Source organism: Anneissia japonica, unplaced genomic scaffold, assembly GCF_011630105.1.
Source record: "Anneissia japonica isolate Jap-2015-1 unplaced genomic scaffold, ASM1163010v1 scaffold287777_len348014_cov174, whole genome shotgun sequence".
NCBI lineage: Eukaryota > Metazoa > Echinodermata > Crinoidea > Comatulida > Comatulidae > Anneissia > Anneissia japonica.
This window is the reverse complement of record NW_022745885.1, coordinates 90,528-110,832: the sequence shown is the minus strand read 5'-3', so window position 1 is coordinate 110,832 and position 20,305 is coordinate 90,528. Positions and strand designations below refer to the sequence as shown.

Below are 20,305 nucleotides of genomic sequence, written 5' to 3'. Positions count from 1 at the left end.
TAAAATCACTTGACAGAATGATATATTTATTTATTCACAACAAAACAAAGCTAGCAATGAGATATGGAAGACTAGTTCGCCCCACTGACTACTGTACAACTCAGGTTGGACAATGACAGGGAACTCACCATCCTGGCTTTTACAAGATATGGTACAACAAAATTAACAAAATCCAAAAATAGAACTTGTCACACAAAACTAAACTCACCGTCCTAGCTTTTACTTGATAGGGTACAAGAAAACAAAATCCAAAAATGTGAACTTGTTTGATTCTAGCAAATCTCAGAGCTGGAAAAGTGTGGATGGGAACTACAGAAGACCCCTTTTGGGGTCATGGGTGGTCATGGAGTATAACAAACTTAAGAGCTGGGAGTTGTAATGTGAATTTATTAAATAATTAAAAATATAAAAATAATACAAATATCTAACAATAATGTAATGTATATTAAGATAATTTTTCTGAATATTATTTTTTAATACCTGCAACTGTTAAAATAAAAAAAAAAAGTGTTTTGTTTAATTTATTTTTAAATACATATGAAACCAGAATATTTTTAATTAACTAAGAAACCAGAACTCAGTGTTGAATAAATTTTCTTGAAAATCATCAATAACTCAGTTTCCAAAACAGTTTCAAGACGGTTAGGAAAATTAATAAGGAAGTACTGTATCGATAAAAAACACTTATAAAGTAAAGTTCTCAACAACTTCCTCAGAATATTGGATTTCTGCAAAGATTAAGGGACCATCCATTATTTTCACCATTTTTGTCAAAGTATAAAAGATTTACTTTTGGGGGAAGGAATTAACTGTATAAATGGTTAATGGTATAGGTATACCATAAAACTTCCAATTGAAGCCCAGTGGGCTTAACCTCGAGATGAAGCCCATCTCGAATTGAAGCCCCTGTTTTTAGTTTGCAAAATTAGCCTCGAAAAGAAGCCCATGATAGCATAGGCTTCTTTTGCAGATAGTACAGTACTATACACTGTACATGAATTTCAAGTACAGTACATACACTGTACATAAATTTCAAGAAACAAAATAAATTTAAAAAGTGCTTGGTTTATACAGTAGTTTAGGTGATGCCCGTTAAATACACTCCATAATACAGATTGGCTTCTTTTGGAGATAGTACAGTACTATACACTGTACATGAATTTCAAGTACAGTACATACACTGTACATGAATTTCAAGAAACAAAATAAATTAAAAAAGAGCTTGGTTTATACAGTAGTTTAGGTGATTTAATGCCCGCTAAATACACTCCATAATACAGATTGACGTTACAGTGGCCTTATTTATTGTTTAATAGTACAAATTTAAAAAATTTACAGTATTCATTTTGAAAAAAAGCCCCCCTCTTTACTTTGCAAAAGTAGCCTCAAACAGAAGCACATCTCGATAAGCAGCCCATCTCGAAAAGCAGCCCATCTCGAAAAGCAGCCCATCTCGAAAAGCAGCCCATCCAAAGTCGCCAAAAAAAAAAAAAAAGAAGCCTAGGGCTTCAATTCGAGGTTTTACAATATTTAACTGTATACTGTTTCATGAAAAAAAAAAGGATTAACTCAACATTACAAAAATCTTTTTAATGTGCACTCATTTTTGAAAAAGGCAGAAGGGTCACAGAAAAGAGTATGTTTTGTATTCTTGTGAAAATTGAGAAAATATTGGATGTCCCCTAAACGATGCCCGTTATTATAGAGAGTGGAAGAAAAAGGATGTTATTAAGGTATATCAATATCTAGACCACCTAAGAAGAATTGCCATAAGCATCACACCTTTAAGCCTATGCTATCCAGACATGTTCACATTCTCACACTTAAACATTCAACATTGAAAATCCTCTAGGACTACAGTATCTGACACCTATCTACCTCATTTGAACTGTTATAGGCCTACACTTTTAGGATTGACTATTTTTCTACCTTGTTTACCGAACCTGCCGCCCCCCAATAATGATGATTTTAAATTTTAAAAAACACACAATTTTATTTTTGGCCAATTAGCGTACCCGCTGCCACGAAAAAAATGGAAATTTCAGAAAAAAAAAAAGTTCTTCTTTATTTATATTACACTTGAAGTTGCCTTGAAATTTCCAGAAATAAGATATGAATGTTTCATCCTAATTATACAATTTAAAGCTTTTAACCATCTTATTACTACTACTTTTTACATTCACCAATAAAAATTTATTTTTATTTTCTCCTCCATCTGAATGTTATTGGCAAAACTATTTGCTAAAATATGAAAACACAATTTTATTTTTCCATTCTCTTTTTTTTTTTTTTTTTTTTTTTTTTTCCATTCTCCTCTGACGATCTTTAAAATAATAAGTTCGTGAAACAAAGTATTAAAAAAGTCTTGCCTTACCATAAAAATGAAATTATGATCTCACACTTTCTTGTGAATGGTTATTTTTATATAAATTATAGACTTAAAACACATATAAACTACTGATTTAATAAAATTACAAATATATTTTTAAAATGCCTAAATAATTTAAAATACACTGTATTATCTCAAGTAAAATTTTTTTTAAATATCTACACATTATACAGTACATTATGCCAGAGTACATTATCCCGCAGTACAATACAGTATGCTGAGTACAGGTATACTACAGAATAGTTATTCTCTATCTACAGCATACACAAACCTACCTATATTGTGCTCACATACTGTAACAATGTTCACCTGTACAGTGGCCACCTGTACTATGTACCTGTACGGTGCCCACCTGTGCAGTGTCTACCTGCAATTTTCCCATCTGTACCAAAACATACCTATATAATGCCCACCTATACATATCCACCTGCATTAAAGGCTTGTTTATACTTCAACGATAACAATAACGATAAAAAAGCTAAAAAGCTATTGTTCATACAAAAAACAAAAGAAATAAGAGAAATTTTTACTAGGACGATTCGATAACGATTTATCGTGTGTACGATAACAAAATATTTCAACAAATCAAATCAGATGACGTCATAATCATGGAAAAACGATAAATTCATTGCTACTACTACGACTTTAATGTTTTTCCATGATTATGATGTCATCTGATTTGATTTGTAAAAATATGTTGTTATCGCATAACTGATAAATTGTAATCGAATCGTTCTAGTGTAAAAAATTCTCTTATTTCTTTTATTTTCTATATGAACAATAGCTTTTTAGCTTTTTTATCGTTATCGTTGAAGTATAAACAGGCCTTAAGCCTGCCTGTACTATGTCTATCTACACTATGCCTACCTTTTTCTATGGCCACATGTGTTGTGCCTATTATACATCTTGTCTCTCTGTAACTATGCCTATCTGTATAGTAACCACCTGCACCAACCCACCTATACCTATTCTCACCTGCATATGCCTACCTGCACTGTGCTCTACCTTTCACAGTCCATTGTATTGTACGTGCCAACTTTAACTACTGTATACCTATTTGTACTATACCCAAGACACAAGTAGTGTGCTCAACAGTATAGCCCCCCTGCTTGCCAGTGGTCTCAAAGTGCAGGAAAACGGTGCGGTGATGTTGGTTCCCCTGTGATAGTCTGTTTCTGATGTTTTTTAAATTTTTAGGTCGCTTGGTTAGACTTTAGGATTTAGTTTTTGGTTTGTTTCTTTTGTGTAACTTATGGCGCATAGAGACCATGTAGTATGCCTTTACAAGTCCCAAACCATTACTGTTACCATATACAGTACCCACCAAGTGTTTCTGTATGTTGTGCTATTACTGTAGTCCGTAATACTGATTCCTATTTATTTATTTATTCTTTTTTTACACTGAATTATACACTTTCAATACAAAGTACTGGTTTCCAAAGTGGTTAAGTTCTTAACTACAACATTTTAAAAGCAGATATATATACATGGTAACCAATAAAGAACAATATGTGTGGTGGGGTGTCACCTATTGCACATTTTACCTATGATATGCAAATATACTATAATGTATTTTCTTGGATTTTTAAATCATAGTAGGCTACACCATTAGTGGCAGTGCCAAGGGTGAATGGAAGGGAGAAGAGGAGAAGGAAGTGTTTGAGTGAAACAAAGTTAATTTGACAGAACCATCAGCCAAGGACCATTACTGCAGCCTGACATTGATCCCCCATTTAGAGTTAAACCTAGTAGTCTATCCTATGCCCAGCGTTGTAAACTTTGGGACTTACCTCTATTGACGATTGTTTTTGATATTTATGTATTATATTTGTTGCTAACTGTCTCTGGGGGAAATATTCACTCGACATTTTTAAGTTTGTTAAAATCAATATTCGCCATAATAATAATCCTAATAAACTCATTCCATCGCTAGAACTAATGCCTGTAAATATTCTGTATTTAACCATTTTTCACAAGCATGAGACATATTACACAATAATATCAGGTGTACCTTATCAATTAATTTAAGTTCATTCCATAGATCTCTTAAAATTTATTTTAATGATATTAGTGATAATGATAATAATATAATATACGTATTTTTAATTGCGCAAATATATTTCAATAGATTTTTAAAGGTATTTGTTTCATATTTATAGTGTCGTTTTGTGTAAGGGAAACCACTTGATAGTAGATTCAGTTGGCTTGTTTGTTTTCCTCTCTTTTTTAATGTTTTTATGACCCAATTTTGTTTTACTGTTTTAGTGTATTTTTCATTGTATATTATATGTTCAGAGAGAAATAAATGAAATAAAATTAAATGATTGGAGGTAACAGTATGTCCCCATTATGGGCAAAAATGATACTTTATGAGCCCAATCACACTTAATAGCTACAGTACATCAGCTTAAGAAGGCCTCAGGGCCACCTTTTTTAAAGCATGATCAATAAATTTTAAGCCAGCCCAAAGCCGACCTAAATTTAGTCCAACTTGAAAGTCGGCTCAGGTCCTACAATGTAGGACCTGAGCCAATTCATCTTCATATTTGAACGTAAACTGAACCTGGGTCACCAAGTTCGCTATTGATAGCGGTCAATGTTGACGATCTTATACCATAACATTTCACGTAAAAAAAATATAAAAAAAACAAGGCGCAAAGGAAGAAGTGTGAATGTTCGCAGTGCAAACCTGAGCCTACTTAAAATACAAACTCAGAACAGAAAGGTCATTTTAAGTTTAAGGCGGTCTGCCCTGGACCAATATGTTAAGTGTGATTGTGCTCTATTTTAGGCCTGTACTCTGACTACAAAATATGAAACAAATTTGTATGAAAGTATAAAATATGTATTTCCATTGTCAATGCACCCCCTCCTTGTTTACCATTACACTATACAATTGAAAAGATGATGGATGAGTGTTTTTGGAATGAAGGCAAAATAAAAGGAAATGAAATGGTCCACAGGTATAGCTAGATGGTGCTCTTGGCAGTAGGCCAAGAAACTGATGGAAGTTGTTAAAAAATTGTGCTGTTGTCAACCTTTATACTACACTGCTCCTTTACTGATCAATGAACTGCTACCCAATTTACTACAGATTTCCTCAACAGATCTCATACATTTTTTCCTGAAGGAGAAAAAAAATATAAATATGTAAAAGTAACCATAGAAACCAAAAAATAACAAACGAACACCTACTAATTTCATTCTCAAGGTAACATTTATCAAGTCTCACAAACACTACATCATCCTTAGTGTCATTTTCATTACCACAATAACTACCTCCAACCTCTCCATCACCATCATCTTTATTATCACCATCATATCACCTCCACTACCAATGTTATGCTTATCCTCAGTACAGTACTGTCACCATTATCACCACTCCACCAGCCTTACTATCCTTATAATACTGTCATCCATAATACAGGTACTGGTATGGGCATTTATAATCAGTGGCGTATCTAGGGGAGGGCGCGGGGTAGCGCCCCCCCCCACCAAAAAATTACTCGCGTCCCCCAGTCGGCCACCCAAAAATCACGGTCAATTAGTTAAAAATCACATAAAATCGCCATATTTTGCGAATTAGCACCCCTCAACTGATCATCGAGCCCCTCCTTTTACCTTCGCACCGCCCTCCCCCCATCAGCCCCATTAAGACTTAAAGATATGCCACTGTTTATAATTTGCCTCTTCCTTGCAGTTATAAAGCACAGTTCTCTTCCCTGGTCATTGGGTCCACATGCTTTAAGTGTGGCTGCTGGTAATCAGCGCAGGAGCAGGCAACCCTACCAGGTACCAATTTATACTCCTGGGTGGAAAGAAGCAGATAAAATGTCTTGCTCAAGGATGCAAGCGAAATGCACAGCAAGGAATTGAAATCCCGTATCACCATCTTTCAATATGGTATTAAGATCTATTAAGGTATAAAAGTAAATTTTCAGCTCAAATTATAACTTGATCACCATTTAATACCTTACATGCATATTTTGCTGACAACCTGTGTAGAAATTTCTATTACTTTACCGTTATCAGAATATCATCAAACTCTTATAACAATGAAGAGCGTACCACCACATAATCGGAGTTATGCTTAATCCTAGCATGGTTTAGGATTACCTATAATCTCAATTCACCTATTCAAACAATAATCTTTAGAGCTGAAAAAGGAAATAAAAAGCTTTATTTTAAAATTGATTCACATCCGATGGTGACTGGATTAGCCAATTACAAAAAAATTTTCAACAAAAGAAATTTCTATTAAAAAGCTATTAAGATCCAATGATTAGGACAAACGTCTGACCGTTACCATGGCAACATGATCTGTTAGTGAACGATGATGTCATAGATATCTAGCTATGATACGACATGGTTTCTCGGAAGTATAATAGATGGTATCATCCAAATGGAATTTATACCTGGATGGGGCTAGCTTGAATATTAAACCAGTTTCTTTGATGTTGTTAAATATGATTATATAACGCACACTGTAAAACTTTAGTTTTGCTAAAATTTTAATATTACAAAATAATTGCATGTACCCTTGAATTTCTGGTGACAAATTTAATGATCTTTGTATGAAAAAGTCTTCAAATCATTAAAAACTGATAAAAACCTTATTTAATTTGTGCAATTTTAGCTTGATTTATTAAGTGTAAGTTTTTTGAATGTTTAGTTGTTAAAACAGAAGATCCAATACCTTGAACTCAAAATTCCAGAGACGATGGTATGCTAGTCGGGGGCGGATGCAGCCTCTCATGCATGCATTCTGAAACCTGGACATTTCGTGACGCTCTGTTGCGGGTGTTTCGCAGCCTGGACATTTCGTAATCAAGACATTTCAAGTCTCGAAATGTCCACGTTTCGAGGTACTGTATCTGTGGTAGAGTCTCTGGGGGTCTGAGTTTCTGGAGGATCCTGGTTACAAAATGTTGACATTCCCATAAATAATTGTTGCGTACACGTATTTTGGTTTTCTTTGAAGCTGTACAAATAAAAGACATTATGCTACTGCTTTTTACTTACAGTACTTTCAAATTCGTTAATTTTAGTTTGCAAATTTTTTGGTTCTTTTCTACACGGACTTGTAGAAGAACACTTTTGTTGAAACAAGTTTTCCCGTGTTAAAATAAAGCTAATTATTATTAATTATTATTATTATTATTATTGTGATCAAATCAGAAGAGTTGGAACTTTTGAAAAGAGGAGAAGATATTGGCAAACTGATACTGTAGCCAGAAATGAAAGACTCCGTTAAACTAAGCTGACTTTTAATACTGATAAATCATCTATATCATGAGGAACATAAAAATAGGCCATTAAAAGGTAGAGGGCAGTATTAAATAAAAATTACCAATTGTTTCATTTTAACATTAAAACAATAAATTTAATCCAATAACTTTGTAACTTGATATTTATCACTAGCGTTTTAATACAATTGTAATTACATGTCATTATGTCTTAATTTTTTTGGTATTGTTTATCATAATAATTTTATATAAACTACTCAACTGAAGCAATTTTAATTATCTCTTCTGAGATGTTTGCCAAAATAAAAAAAATTAAAAAAACCGCCCAAATTTCTCGTATTGTTGATCAAATAATGGCTAACTGGGAATTGGAATGTCCGGGACGCCCACTGTCTAGGTAACTTGAAAAATAAAGATGGAAGGTCTATACCACCTTAACTCCGACATGGTTAGGGGTTTTGTGGCTATGAGCCCAATCACACTTACGATATCGGCCCAGGACTACCTTAACTACACTGACTTAAAATGACCGTTCCCTTTGCGGTTAGCATTTTTAGGTCAGGGTCGCACTGCTAACGTGCACACTTCCTTCTTAGCATCTGGTTTTTGTGTGAAATGTTATGCTATAAGAAGTCAAAATTGTTTACGTTCAGATATGGAGATGAGTCGGCCCAGAGAGACAGGTACTGAATACAGTAGTAATAGTACCTATTTTTCTTTTATTGAACACGTTCGTTGCCAGGGACGTGAGTTCACGTCCGACAGGGTTCACTCAGAGCACCAAAAGTGCAACTTCACATCCACACGTGTGTAACAATGATTCTACTACTGTATTACACATAAAATTGCTGGTGCAGTAGTGGTCGCCAGAACATGAACTCTCACTCTGGAGGTTCAGGAAAGGACCCAGAAGTAATGGTCTAAAAATAACTACCGTACATTTGTTCATGTTTCATTACAGTCAAAGAGTATCTGCAAGGGGTCCGACTACCCTTATTCTGTATGTACTGAAAGCAATGGAACGTTAAAAAGTACTGCCACGAAGGGGCGTGTCCTTCAAAAGAACATAAAAGGTGTTCTTATCAAAAGCGTGCTGAGTTTCGAAAAACAAACATTAGTTCTATAGACATTCAGTGCGAACACCTTTTACGTTCTTTTGAAGGACACGCCCATTTGCGGCATTACTTAACCCCGACAGGCGAACCTCTTGTAGTTCTATAATCTTTGCTACAGTTGATGGAAAAATTTTGTTATTATGGTGGTGCCCTTAATGCCTTGGCGTATGGGATAACTAGGAAAAAGGGCTTGGCAATCAACCTCTAAAACTTATGTAACCGAATTTTATGGGCAGTGTGCACACAATTACCAAAGTCAGTTGTTAAGGAGCAGCTTAGACAAGCCGCCTCCTTTTTAACTCTCCCTTGTCCACTTTGTAATCTATTTTGTGTGGACGAATACATGTTGAATTGAATTGAATTGAGGTAACTAATTCAAAAGGTAAATAATTGTCATCATACTTTAATTTATATATTTTGTACTCCAAATATCTAAAGCTGCCATAGGTTATAAGAGAATCTCATGCTGAATGAAATAAGGAAAACAAAAAAAAAAACTAAAATGAAAATGAAAGAAAGAGCTAAAGTACTAAATTGCTATAAAAATAATCAAGATATATCCTATATGGGCAGCTGATATAAAACATGCCCTAAAACGAAATTTAACGCACCAAATTATTGTGTGCAGCTGAAACAAAATTGTATGTTCACGTGAATAAATAAATAAACACTGCAGACTTTTTGGAAATCTATTTTGGTCTCAGTATATTCTGATTACTGTGCATTAGAAAAAGGTAAAAAAACAACACCTTTCCTGTTGGTCTATTACTGTAGCCTGAATAATATAGCATGGGCTGGTAAAACCTGCAGTTAGCCTAGATACAATAATATTGAGCTGTTTACAGTATGTGCTGGCAAGGAAAAATATGAAACATAAATGGAAGCCATAAAATAGCTTCCAACTAAATTTTACTTTAAACACACGATAATAAATCACAATCTACGAATACATTTTGATTGTTTGCAAAGTACGTTAGTCAGCTTTTTAAGATTAAAAAAACCTCAAAATGCTAATTAAGTGACTGGTTTTTATATGATATGATGTACAGTACTCGATTTAGAAATGAGGTTAATAAAAAGATGTTTACAACAAAAGAGAAAATTTACAACCAGTCTGAGTCAGGAGTGCCAGTAATATTATGCTACAATGAGTGGGACAGGTTTCGTGACAGTACCATTCTCTTAGTAATTACATACTGCCATTTAGAGTTTAACTAATGAAACGTCACATTATTTATGGAGGCTATCAACTCTTCAAAAACAACCATTGTTCTAGCATTTGACACTTTTCGATTTGCCAATATGGAACGATTTGAAATTGAGGTGTTTACAAGATGGGTACCTATGTGAAACACATTAACAATATGTCTTGAATTTTAAGCAGATTTATTATTATTATTCTTCTGAGATTTGGGAGTTTTCACCTGGCTTTTGGCTTCCTTCTACCTCAAATCCTACTCTGCTTTTAGTTTAGTTTTTATAGTTCATTTTTTTAGGATATTTTTAGCCTGAGGGTTTCACTTTTAAGTACTCTAACACACAGAGTGGTGCCACATTTATGTTTTAAAGCATACAGCATAAATTATTTATGCAGTTTGACACTATAGCTATGGCAGGTAGAGTGTACCTTGTTAGTACCTACTTGGTAGTTCGGTTCAACTTAAGTACAGAATGTCCTCCCAGGCTACAGTGCAATAACTCGGGGCTTTCCTTACTTGAATGAAGAAAATTCATTTTAAAATAAAAAAAAAAAATCATTTTAACAATATTGATATAATACTCATAATCAACCAATAAAAAATAAAGAGAACTGATGTAATTTAAGATTAACATTAATTTATTGGTGGTGCCAGGAATTGTTTGATGGATCGGTTGTCCCTGACAAAAACGCTGCTTTTCCGGACAGGTGTAAAAGCAGGTGAGGCAAGGAGCAACCCGGAACTCCACAGGGGTCCACTGGGGAAAAATTCCATAGAAAATCCAACAATTTAGGGATATGAAAGGCTTATTTAATCAATTATAGATTCTCACATTAAAAATTACACATTTTTTAAAAACTACCCACCAAATTGTTTTTTTTTTCTCCTCTGACGGGGCCCAGCTCTTCGCGACTGGGGACCCTATCATCCCTGCCGCCATGTGCATTAGGCCTAATAGGAAAAAAAAAAATGATAATATTGTACTTGATAGAATGTGCAACAGGTGACATGAATACTGCCTTTGACAGAAAAGTACATTTAGGCTAGAGTGCAAGTCAGCTGTCAGTATGGCTCTTTACGCTAAGCCCCACCCTTGGATATTGTTGCTGATTAGGTTCCACAAAAACGACAGTGTTAAAACATACGCAAACAATGTGAATGTTTGTGGGGCAACACTTGTGCTTCTTAGACACACGCGTATTCCTGGCACTCTTCTGATTGGTCAGTTGCTAATTTGATTGACACTTCGGAAAGGTCCATTAGCGTGACCAGCGTATTGTTTTCATTTTTTTAGCATGTCATAATTTCAGGGTCCCAAGTTTGAAGAAGTCAATTCCGGTAGCAAGGGTGGCACCAGTGGGGGGAAAAGAGGAGGGCCCCGTCGGGAAGAGCTCCCCCCAGACCGACAGAAAAAAATATGTACTGTATTTTCTATATTAGTAGACCGTAAAATCAATTAAATAAGCCTACTTTGCTTGTGAGTTCCGGGAGCCTTGGGACCCATGTAATTTTGAGGATGGAAGTGAATGCTAAACTTTTACTTCTTGTGCCAAACACAGAATTTGGATTTTGAGAGTTGAATGCACAGTATTTTTGCAATCTGATATGGTTACACTCTGTACATTTTGAAGGCAAGTTGGTGAGGTATGACTCCTGTTAATATAACAGTAACTCATGGTTTACATTGCACACATCTCTTGGGGAAAGGGGGCATGACTGGTACAATCACACTAATGAGGTAATTTCTTTGCTTAGATTTTATTAACTTTTTTCTACATTGTGCCGGAAATGATGGAGCATTATGCAGCAAAGACGAGAACTGTTTGCCTTCAACATGATTTATGATGTAGCACTTTGACAAATTGCTTCAAACTTTTATTATGATTTTTGAAAATTTACGACCAAAGCATTATTTTTTTAAATAAAATATTTGAAATTGTTTAAACATTATTCTAAATTATAAAAGTAATAAAGTAGTATTTGTTCAATCATGTCATTATTATTTGATTTTGATTGGTTGATTTTCACATTAAATTTTGGCATGCTTACCAATCAACTTTCATTGAATATTAAGTGAATATTATGATTGCCATTGGTGGTGACTGATTGATTACAGGACTCCAATAATCCACCAATCGTATCGCAACAAAAGAACAAATACAGTAATGAAGTAAATAAAATAATGCAAATAATACAGAATACACGATACATTAAATGTTAGGTTAAAAAAAAAAAAACGTCATTGAAAACTTATAATAAAGATTTGTTTATAATTTTGTTGATATGAAATTTTTGTAGTAAAAACTATTTTTTAAGCATTCATATAATTCTGGCCATTTATGAATGTACTTTAATAAAGTAAAAACCTCTCATTACATTATGAGATTATATTGAAAAAAGGCCAAAAAATGATGGGTGGAGTTAAAAAAGATTCAGGGACATCATTGGTGAAGAATGTCATTTCCCTTTGCGACAGACACCTGGGTTAAAGAGGAACATATCTCTCTGTTTCCGGCCTGTGGACCCATTTCTATTCTGCTCCCTCTGGGGTGATTAAATCAGCAATTGATCTCTTTGCACAACTTTTCCAGGCCCATCAAAGTCCTCCCAAGCCATCAAAAAGAAGAAACCATCTCCTGGGGAAACACACCTTTTACCTGCTTAACTGGCAATAGTAGATTTCAGGCTAGGCTTCTGTGTAATGAAATGGTGTCTCCCAAAAGGGTAGGAACTGTGCCAAGGAGGGTTACCTGATCTGTTAGCACACAGTTAAAACGCAGGTCTTCAGTGTCAGAGGTTAAGATACATCTTGATCAAATTGCACTGATCTGGAGCCAAGATTATCCTACCTTGGCAAACACTTGACTGCAGATGATCATCAATACATGGTTGGGTTTCTCAACTGATGATGACAATTTATAGGCAGGTCAACTGAAAAGTTGAGATACTATCACAACAATATAAAATAATAGACGCCAGTAAATTGTTCAATTCTCCTGGCCTTTCCCCTCCCCCCACACTCTTAAAATCCAAATGTGAAGTGTCATATCATTTAATGTTTATGGACCGTAGTGATGTTTAATAAAGAACTACTGTACGAGTAATATATAGTTAGTCATGAGAATATTTTTATTTTCACTGGATTTGAGCAAAGAACCCTGGGCTTGAAAGGAAAGTGCTTTACCAGCACACCACAATTCAATACACAAAATACTGTAAAGCTATGAGTTATTTAAATAGAATATTAAAAATAAAGGCTCAATGAACACATCATAAGTTTAATGCTGAAAAGGTTTTCAGCCCCAGCTCTACGATGTAGAAGAGGAGGATAAACAAAAAATTGTGCACATATTCATTAAAAAAAATGCTAAAGGCACTTTGAAGTGAAAAATAAACAAAGCAGAGGTTAAAAATTATATAAATTATCACAGAAAAGACTTGAATCTGATAATATTTAAAGCATTAAAGAAATTAAATTGAATCTGATTTGATTCATCTTTGAAAACTGTCATAAAATGAAGGTAAACAAACTGAAAGTGCAGAGATGAAATAGTTTTATATTAAATTTGGTTGTTGGATATGTTGCAAAGACTTGACAAATCAATCACTCTTTGGAAAAGTCAATTTTGAGTTATTAATACAGGGTTAAAGAGTAAAATAAGAGCTCTAAAATGGTAAAAATAAAAATCAATCCAATTCGACATTTCCTCATGAAGTTACAAGCGTTTAAACATACAGCTGTTTGAAGAACAATATATGAGAAATCAGCCTTCAAAGTTTATGATTTTGGGCATTTATCATGCAGAAACTACCATCAAATTCCTTAAAAAGTGTTGTTTTAACACTGAAAATGTGGAAAACAGCATAGCATAATATATATACTATATATACTGTCTCTTATACACATCTAGATGTGTATAAGAGACAGATATAATACAGTAACTCATGGTTTACATTGCACACATCTCTTGGGAAAAGGGGGCATGACTGGTACAATCACACTAATGAGGTAATTTCTTTGCTGAGATTTTATTATTTTTTCTACATTGTGCCGGAAATGATGGAGCATTATGCAGCAAAGACGAGAACTGTTTGCTTTCAACATGATTTATATATATATATATATATATATATATATATATATACACACATATATATATATATATAACACACATGTTTAAACAATATTTTTCATATTATTCACTTGTTCAAACCTTCCCGACTCTATCGACAGTCTTCCAAATGTACGTACAATGTTCCCGTCTCCCAAATTTTCAGAAAACAATTGCAAAATACTAAAAAAGCAGCTTATTTAGGTACTAATATTTAAGTATTCTGTGCCATGGTGTGCTGACTGTATCAAGGATGTTGGCATACAAAGACTGTGTTGCTGACAACTGGAAAGATCAGAATGTGTATGAAAAAACTTTTCTGGGGTGGGGAGCACTTCACCAAAAGGTCCCACCTCCCAAATTTTGGGTTCTAGGGGTTGGAACGTCTGCATTTAATAAGTTTGATATTCAGAAATAAACTTGAACAATGTTTTGTGCTATGCTATGCACACAACCTTTATAAACCAAGGAAAATAATGTTCTTACTCTTAAACTATGTTTATTTATCTATTAAATTTTCTTTATACTGGATGGCACGCTCAATGAAGAGGCACTGGTTTTCAATGTGGTCCAGTTTACATGTTGTGTATAAAATATTTTTGATTTACTTGATCAAACTTCATGTGTAAAAAAAAAAAATATAATGAAAGCTATATTTTATAGTTCATACTATAAAAGAGCTTCTAATTCTATGAATTTCTATTGTGTGATTCATATTTTATCCCTAAGAGATTTTCATAACCAATAAAGATATTAAAAATACATAGTCTGTCTTGTCGAACTGTGCATTGAAATTTGTGATCCTGGATATTTGAGAGTCTAGTTTCCAAGGCAACATCCAAAAATGAAAGTTAGCCTGGTTCTTCCGGTTGGTCACTAACCCTTGTGGTTTTCATTTTTATGTGTAGGCATTTGAAAGTGCTATTAATTTACTACCGCAAAGTGTAGAATATATAAACAATGTAGATGTCTTGGTCAACCCAATGACTTGCTGTCTCTGCTGATGACCATGAGGTATTCAATTACTAGGACTTTAATTCTGGTTTTGAGTTCCTCAAAATCTACAAATTTTAAGACATGAATCTGCTTGATATTATAGAGGATACTTACCATGGCAACCAAATATTATAGGTGGCAGCAAACAAATTAATTGTTTAATCAGCAAACAAATACTGGTAATTGCTAGTGTATATAAAAATGTCTTGTGCAAGTTTGATCTACTTTATGGAAATCTTACATTATTTTCATTTTTTTTTTTGTTTTCTTTTAGTAGAGTACGGTACAGTTATTAAACTGTGTAATCTGACAAAGATTTAAATACAAGACTTAGAAACAAGAAAAATCTTACCACCACAATATCATGACAGCTTCACTATCTGATCATGTAATGATAAAATAATCAGGTACAAAGTTGTATTATAATGATCATACTGTAATATCCAAGTAATGATCACATTGATTATGTAATGATTACTAAAATGATCATGTAATTATCAATAATCTTTCACAATCATAATAATGATCACAATAATGTAATAATTACAATGATCATTTTATGAATAATGACCATTATGTAATGATCACTTAATTATGCAATGACCACATTGATTTATAAACTTTAAATGATCTTATGACTAAATGATGGTATGATCATAATAATAATCATTTAATGATCACAATGGATGTAATATCATAATGATGTAATGATCATAAAATGATGATGATGAGATCGATCTCATCATCAACATGATCATGTAATAATCACAATATTCCTGTAATGATCTCAAAACAGGAATGTTTTGATGATCACAATTGAGAATTTAAACAGGAGGCTAATCTAATGAACTTTCAGATATGAAACACAAAAAGGTCAGACAGGTCACATAGTTATTTCTAAGCTTATCTAAGAAATCTGGAACCACCACAATGACTGTTAAAACCACAACAACCCAAAACATTTTGATGTTTGATGTTTGACTTGTAAACTGACTCACAATTCAAATAATGTGTGTCACTATTAATGAAGGTTATGAATGTATACTTTCATTTATTTATTTAAATTTCTGACTTGCTGTCAAAGCTTTCATAACAAGATAAAAAAAACAATTGTTGTGCTGGTCACCTTTTGGGAAAATCAAAAAAATGGGTAGGTCGGTAGGAATTTTTTTTTTTCTTTTTAACTGATAATGTGTTTATGCCTAAATAAAAAGTTAAATACACAAAAACACAATAAAGACAATTTTCAAATCTATATTGATAACACTGTTGTATCACCTATCGTTGCAAGATAAGCCTACTCCAGCCTTTAGCTCATTACAAAAATATTCTTTGTTGTAGTCTAAAAAACAAAAACAAAAAAAAACTAAAATGCTGACCCTCACTTTCAAACATTTTATGTCAGTCAGGAGCGTCGCCAACACAATAATTCGTTTTTATTTGGCCTAATAATAGCCTACAATAGGCAATATAAAAAACTGTTTTAAAACGATTCTTTATAAAATGTATATAGCTATAGCAGAACAGAAAACAAGACAATATAAAAAAGGAAATCTTATCGTGAAATTTAAATATTCTTTAAATTATAAAAATAGATAAACTACATTGATAACAAGTCTAATTCAATGCATTTTAAATCTAAACTTAAATTTTAAAATAAACTATGTTGAATCAAGTCTAATTCAATAAGTATTTTAAATCTAAACATGAATTTTACATAGCCATTTTGTGACAGGTAATATAAATCTGTCTTTATCTTGGTATCTATAATATAGGCCTGTATAAGCTATCACATAATTTTATATATATATTGGTATCTTCATTCACATAAAAATTAAAAAATATATAAATAAAACTCATTGCAGTTGAGAAACTGAGTTGCAAAATTAAGTTGTCATGTTCATTGATCTTGATTAGTTGCCAGTCTGATCTGTTGGCCAGGCATAATAAAATATGAGCTTAAATTTATATAATTGGACCATGAAATATAAATAATGGAATTAAATTTTTATGTTAAAGAAGGTTTTCATGACTGCTCTGTTCCCCAAAACAGTGCAGTGGGAGCTCGTATTATAAATCTTTACATCATTTGAACAGGAACAAATAGTAAAAAACACTGTTAATAAATGCCTTATTGTAGGAAGACGCATTAGAAGAATTGACCCCTATGACCTTTTGACAACTGGTTCAATTAGTTTATACAAAACTTTAATCCACAAATTTACGAGACTGACAAGAACAGATTTTGCCCAAGAATTGATCATTCCCCCAGAAATCACCTGGTCTACATCAACTTGTTCTGAGCTTATGTAGTGTTATTGAAAGGAAAAATATCAGAAATATAATTATTAATGAGAGAATACGTCACTATTTATTTTATAAGTAGAAAAACAATGATTATATGGTACACAAAATGTTCAAAACAACAGGCCTACTAGGAACTAAGTTCCAAGGGCATCCATCTGAAGTTTGGCGAAGCACTGGAGGTAGCTGATGGTAAGGTTATTAGGAGCATTAAAAAATATTATAAAATTATTACACAGGTATCTGGGGTGCTAAAAGTTATCAGGGGTACCAAAGATATAAGGGGAATTTGGGGTTACAGTGCTAGGGAATTTTGAAAGATATCAGAAGCATTTGGGGGGGGGGTGATAAAATCTTGGAGTTGGACGATATTTGGGATGTCATTAGGTATTCGGGGAATTGCAGTACTGTAGCATGGGAAAAGGGAATGAAACTTAAAACATTATACCATAAATGAAATTTTGGAAGAGTATTCCAATGTTATCTATTGGATTTTAACCATAGCGCTAATCGTAAAATTCATCAGGTACTTACCTTCAATATTTTGTGTTATTCCTACAAAATATTAATATCCATCCACCAGTAATTAGAAATCCAAACGTTAATGATACCAGTAACCAAAAATAAGAACTACTGTACCGATGATACCACGTCTTGGTTCAAGCTTTAACTGAGCATTTTATTCTCACTACCTAGAAAATGTATTTAATATAGAATATCATTACCAATATTTTTAAACATTTATTAAATTGTATTTTTAAAATAATTAAGAATGCGTTTTAATTTATTTAAGATTCCTATTCACAGTGTAATAAATATTTTGAATGTTACGCAGGCGTAAAATTTCACAACACAGTGTAATCACATTTAACAATCTAACACATACACTTTGACAAGACATTTCTTATTCCTTCTTTCACAAACCTTACATTTTATATATTGTCAGAGGGTGGAAAAAAAATAAAAATAAAATTTTGTTTTCTATTGTTTTGCCAAAAACATAGACAGTGGAGAAAATAAAAATAAAAAGTTATTGTTGAATGTAAACAGTGAGTAATGGGATGGTTAAATCATTTAAATTTATATAATTAGGTAGAAATATACAAACTTATCTTTGGAGATATCAAGGCAGTGGCGGGCATAATATTTTTTCCTGAAATTTCCATTTATTCATATCGGCAGGTGCGCTAATTGGGAGAAAAATAAAATGTTATGCTTATTTGAAATCATCGTTATTGGCGGGAGGCTGGTTTGCTAAACAAGGCATAAAAAATCTTGTCTTACCATTACAAACTAGTTCTCAGAAGTGCAAGTCTGTCAGATTGTTGACTTACCTACATTTTTAACTTATCTACCAGCGACTCGAGTATTGCGAAAACAATGGTTACAATAGTATCATGCTCATAATGTGTCCAATCCGACTTGAAGAAAAGCTGACCACAACGGTATTGCGTAAAAGTTCATGTTTTTGGATAGCTTAAGCATGGCCGTCCTATTTCATAGTAGACTTTTGAAAATTGGGTTGGGGTTGGGGGTGTGAGGGTTTATGCCGCAATATACTGATCAAATGTTAATCCAAAACTTTTTTCAAGCAATAGGGCACACCAACAGGATCAGTGCTACATGCATGGAAAAATTCATAATTATACAAGAGTTTAAAAATGTACAAACTTTGATGACGTCAGCAGAACATACGTCGACGCGCAAACACACCCACCATACATTTACCATTTTTATTGCACTATGCAACGTGCACTTATGCAGCAGCATCTCTGCATTCATTGTCAATTGAAGATATTCCCTGGTGAAAATCCTTAAAAAATATGTTATTCTATTTCATATATTTACTATATCTGCACACACCAATCCACCCACTCCCCTTCACAAAGCCTTGAATCTTTTCAAGAAGATATGGGATATTATTTTCCAATTGTACTGATTAGCTTTTTAAGCAAAATATCATTCTTTTGATTTTGCTTATATTTTTTTGTATGCAGAATGTCACAATGACAGTTGATTTACCAACTATAATTCTTCTTTATAGCATATATTAATCGTTCAGCTACCCATCTCTCCTCCCCCCCCCCCACCTCCCAACAAGGGTAGGCCTACTCAGTGTTCAAAACAGACATTTATAACAAAGAAAACGAAAGCCTTTAAATAAAAGTTTCATAGTAATTATAGAAATGAATCTGTCTGACATGCCGTTTCACAGTAATGTGATAGATATACACAATATACACACAAATTGGTTGCCAAGCAATGGCACATTAACTGCACAAGTTGCTTTCAAAACACCAGTGATAGGATTAACAGTGTCAATACCATCTACAACAGCAGTCACAACCTTTTCACAAATTATGCTTCTAGACTATCAAATTCTGTTTGACAAAAACATGTGAAAATAATGCCTAAATAAGGTTTAATATGACATCATCATTTCATGACCATATATAGGCACATTGTGTCCATAAATATGGGCATACAACAGTGTTTTTTGATAATCTGAAAAAAAAAGAACAAAAAAAAAAAACATTATAGATTTCAGCTAGTAAAGCTGGTTTAATAATACATTCTTTCAAGTTTTAAATAGCCATATTTTGTTATATTTTATAATTCTATGGCAACCATGTAAGACTCAGATATTAATGAAAATGGAAGCTCCAGGGATTTCATATTCAAAGCACTTCACCTCTGGGCTCTAAAATTGAGCCTAGGCTGGATCCTAGGTGACCCTCTTGTCCTAATTCCTACTGGGCCAGTCTAAGTACTTTCCCCACCCTTAAAAGTTGAAATCTCCAACATTAATCAAATACTATGTGATATACTAGAACAGCCGACTTCCATCGTATCTTAGGAAGTCAGCTTATATTTCAGGGCCCTCTTAAATAAATGAAATAATGTGATGCATTTATCAGCGAAGACTGTTTATGAGGCATAGAAT

General features: G+C 33.3%; 1 long non-coding RNA gene across 2 annotated transcripts in view; it reads right to left on the bottom strand.

Annotated features, from left to right (window-relative positions):
- Nucleotides 1-18,056, bottom strand: part of LOC117120071 — a 104,477-nt gene extending 86,421 nt beyond the window's left edge. For both annotated transcript variants that reach the window (XR_004447287.1, XR_004447288.1), the window contains exon 1: nucleotides 17,896-18,056. This is a non-coding gene — a long non-coding RNA (uncharacterized LOC117120071). The remainder of the gene's footprint in view (nucleotides 1-17,895) is intronic.
- Between the last annotated feature and the right edge of the window lie 2,249 nt (nucleotides 18,057-20,305).